Consider the following 4,627-nt stretch of genomic DNA (forward strand, 5'->3'; position numbering starts at 1 on the left):
TATGTCTTTTTTATTTTTTTTACAGTGACTTTCTTATTTTTGTTAGTGCTTTTATGGCACAAAAATAAAGCAAGCTGAAGTTATATATATATAAGAGAAATTTAAAGAATAGATAATACAATACAAAAATGTTTTTTGGATATGAATGGGTCTTATAGTTGTAATAGTGTCTTTTCTCCACATGACCAAAAGCTCATGGTGAATTCATTCATTTATATTTAGCCATATCATATACATAACTGTTTAGAAGAAATGCCACTACACAGCTACTGAGTTAAAGTCGTTTGGTGGAGTAACTTTCGTCTGTAAACCAACCCCTGCCCATCCTGTTTAGAAATTGAAGAAGAAAATATGTGAATACAATTTCCAGAATAATTTAGACTAAAAATATACAACAAAAAAGAAGAAAAAAAAAAATTATTTAATGATGGATATATCTACATAGGAAAGGGATTATTTTGGTAGTGCTGTTTTTTCCCTTTTTTTTTTTTTTTTTTGCCAATTTTATTTGATAAGAAGGGACCTTCTTTGTATGTAGAGAAAAAAAAAAAAGAATATTGCACTTCTTACTTGAAAGGAAGATAAAGATAATGTCTTGGATATATATCTGTCCATATATATATCTATATATATATATGTAGTGCGTGCACGCGAGAGAGATTGAGATGGAGAAAGCAGAGGCGGGATTCATTATGACGTGATAGTTCGTAACCCGCGGAAATAGACAAAGAAGACTGCCCATTACCCCTCACCCCCACACCTCCTCTCGGGAGTTTTTTTTTTTTCTATGAATCTGCGTCTTTTATGCAGGGATACTTTCCTTTTTTTTTTATTTTATGGAAATCAGAAGTATGTCTATGATTTTGATGTGACTAAGACCATATTAGTTTGGATTTGTAATGAAGACATTGTCTGTCTAACTGTGTATTGTATAAGATGTTTTGTAATTAAGGTCTGTTGCTCCTTCCAATATTTTTCTTGTCTTTATTATTATTATTATTAATTTTTTTTCTTTGTATTCTCTTAATTAAATATTGTTCTCCAGATTTTTTTTTTTTTTTTTTTTAATGTATACATTTTTTTTAGTAGAACTCAATGTAAGAAAGAAAGAATGAGGAAGAAGAATGATCCCACATAATCCCATTGTAAACTCCTTGTATAACCTCTGCTTACATTGTTAAAAAAAATGAGTGTAACTGAGTGTACTTGTTGAACATGTGTCAGACAGGCAGGCGTGTTGATGACTTGTTTTGTAGAAAGAATAAGTAAGTCTTTTCTTCTCTCTTTTTTTTTCTCCTCTTCCTCTGATTTGATGGCAGGGCAAAAAAGAAAGAAAGAAAAAGATGTGTAAGCACTTTATTTTTTATTTTTTATTATTATTATTTTTTAACTTTAAGCGTAGGAGTTGAGTGTGCTCTGTATGGAAAGATTAGCCTTCTCTTCTTTTTCGTCCAGTTTTTTATTTTATACCTTCCCCCCCTCCCTCTCCTCCTGTCCATGTGATATATATATATATGACTTTCTCTTTTTTTTTTTTTTTTTTAATGATATTTTTGTGTGTTTGTACTGTGCTAGACTTCAGTTGGTTGGGACAGCATACATTTAGCCATTTCTTACTCCAAGATGTGCTTTTTCCAAGTGGTTTGACTGGTGTTTAACCCATGACATACTTCTTTTATTATCTTGCCACTGTGAATGTCTAGTTTGCCTGTCATTTTTTTTTCTTTTTTTTTTTTTTCTTTTTTTTTTCTTTTTTAAATTACTAAAAGATTTTTCTGTCTCCTCAACATGAGAAAATAGGCAGGTCTGATAGCAGATAATTGACCCTCTTTCCCTTCCTTTAAAGATGTAAAAAAACAAAAACAAAATGCTGACCCTCTTCCCTCTCCCCTCATCATCATCATCATCTGTTTTACATCTGTTTCCTTGCTTGCACGGGTTGGATGACAAGTTCTTGTTGGCTGAGTTAACTTTATCCATGGTTTTCTGTTCTTCAACAATTGAGAATCCACATCTGCAGTTCTTGGACTGGAGCGTGTAACTTCACATTTTCCGCTACTCTCCTATACTGATTTGACCCTCCCTCCTTCAAATAAATAGTAATGATTATTTAGAAAATACTGCATGTATACAACATTTACTGCAAAATAAAAAGTTGTATATTCCCACAAAAAAAAGAAAAAAGGAAAAAAAAAAAAAAAAAAAAAAAAGGCAGACCTCACAGTAATTACTGCTTAGGATTTCTTCACCGAACTGGTCCCCCTCTTCTGCGAGGGCATTGAGGCTTGCCCTTTTCAATAGGTCGCCACTAGCTTGCTTGAGGTCATGTGCTTGTTCACCTGCCTTGGCGGCGTCTTGAAATTGGTTGATTGGCTTTGATTATTATTAATAATTGTCATTTATTATTTTTCAGTATTATTGTATTAACCATCACTCTTATTATTGTTTGTGGTTAATATTATAACAATTACCATTGCTGTTAGTTTATTTTTATCATAGATTTTTGTATTTTATTCTACCATTATTTTTTTTGAGATGAAAATCCAGTGCCTCGTGGGACCATTTATTATCCTGTAGCAAAGAACTAGTGACATCTGTTTTGTCTGTACTTGCACCCCTCCCACTTCCCTCTCCCCCCCACCCCCTGTATCACCCTAAAATCAAGTCCATATTATTCAGTGAGGTCTCTTATGAGCTGACTTTGTAAAAGGTTTGTTAGAACAGAAGACTTTTTTTCTTTTTTGCAATACTGCAAAACATTTTAACTGTGTGGATATGATGGTTCTTATGGAAACCTCTTGCCCTTGTCATTCATTCAATATTTTTTTTTTAATTTATTAATTATTTTTTAATTCAAGAAGAGGTGGTTCTTCATTACTGTGTTGTTGTTAGTGTTGTTATTATTTTGAATTAATTATCATTCTTTGATTTATGGTAATCTTTTATTTAACTATTTATTTTCTAATGCCATAATCATCATCATCAGTACTGTTGATATTGTAGACATCAGCTAATGGTCATTTATGATGCTTCTCAGTACTTGGTACATTTCTTGAAGTGCATTTGAAGTGATGACTAGTGTTTTAAGATTTTTTTTCCATTTTTAAATGGACTTCACAGAAAATGTACTGGAAGAATACACCTCTCTGTTCAGATCTAAAAAAAAAAAAAGAAAAAAAAAAGGTGTCTTCTATAAAAAATAATCTTGCTGTATTATTTTGATTTTTAAGGAGAAATAATTATATAACAAAGAAACAAACAAAAAAAAATATGTAGAGTTTGTGTACATGACTTGCCTGTAAGAACCATAGACACCAACTTCAACATCTGTAAACCTTTGTAATGTCTAAGACAATATTTGTCCCTCCTTTTTTCTCTGTTATTTGTAACCATAACAAAGAAAATGTAAAAAAACAAAAAAAAAAACAAAAAAAATCAGGCATTGTTTTTTTTCTCAATGTAATTGTAACTGATATAGAAATATTTGAATACATTTAAGAAGGTGACGTGTCAGAATTATTTTGTAAGTGTTGGCAGTTGAAAATTTGGATCACTTTTAGGAACAAATTGAGTAGGTGTGGATGAAAGGATGATCATAATATTGTGAAGGATTTTCATTTATTATTGTCGAGGTTAAGTCGAGATTTAATCTTTCATGTAAGTGTTTGTGTGTGCATGTTTGTTTATGATGAACAGAATTATAATGCATGCCTACATATGTAACACTAACACACACACACACACACACACACACACACACACACACACACACACACACACACACACACACACACACACACACACACACACACACACACACACACAAAGAGAGGTGTGTATTGTTTAAAATGATTAAAATACACAATTACATATACACACATGCACACACACATGCATACTTTGTCATAAACGTAAATAAATACATACACAGATTTATATAGAAATTTATACTTGCATATATTCATATACATCACGCTTATATCCACAGCGTAGACACAGACATAAAGATAGAGTATAAGAGAGGTGTAGGAGGAAAGAGTTTGTTTGTGTGTGTAATTGTTTGTTTGTGATGCATACCATTCAAAATCATTTTAAGGTCAAATGAGTTGGCAAAGATTTTTTAAAGATTTGCCTGCACAAGTGATAAGAAAGTATCTGGTTTCTTCAAAGCTCCGAGTGTTGCCAGATGCTTCCCCTGCCACAGAGAAATACTATGGGGTGACCCAGAGTAATTACCCTCCCCTCTCCCCCCTCTTTTTTTCTTTTATTCACTAAAATCATTACTCATTCTTTTTTCAGTCACGTGAAGCTGTAGAGCATTGCATAGAAGTGTAGTCTAATAAAAACTGAAAATTATCATGGGGTTTTAATGACATCAATAAAATGAACCAAGAACCTGGAAATTTCTTTTGATATTAAGTTTACTTTTCTTTTATATTCTGTTGCCACGTTTTTTTAATGGTTTGATTTCATAAGGAGAATAAACCATAAATTCAGTTAAAGTAGAGGAAAAACTTTATTTTTATCAAGATGTACTCAACATCAGACAATAGAAGTTGTATCAGTGGATGGATGATAGTGAATATGGAATTCAGTAAAGTGTTATAAAAGATCACCGTATATTCTT

General features: G+C 31.8%; 1 protein-coding gene across 2 annotated transcripts in view; it reads left to right on the plus strand.

Moving 5' to 3' along the window:
• The window catches only part of LOC125039797 (casein kinase I), a 35,003-nt gene extending 30,647 nt beyond the window's left edge, over nucleotides 1-4,356 (plus strand). For both annotated transcript variants that reach the window (XM_047634074.1, XM_047634073.1), the window contains exon 7: nucleotides 1-4,356. This exon is cut by the window's left edge and continues 806 nt beyond it. The gene's annotated coding sequence lies outside the window, so the exon portion shown is untranslated.
• The last annotated feature ends 271 nt before the right edge of the window (nucleotides 4,357-4,627 follow it).

This window comes from Penaeus chinensis, chromosome 27, assembly GCF_019202785.1.
Source record: "Penaeus chinensis breed Huanghai No. 1 chromosome 27, ASM1920278v2, whole genome shotgun sequence".
Lineage (NCBI taxonomy): Eukaryota > Metazoa > Arthropoda > Malacostraca > Decapoda > Penaeidae > Penaeus > Penaeus chinensis.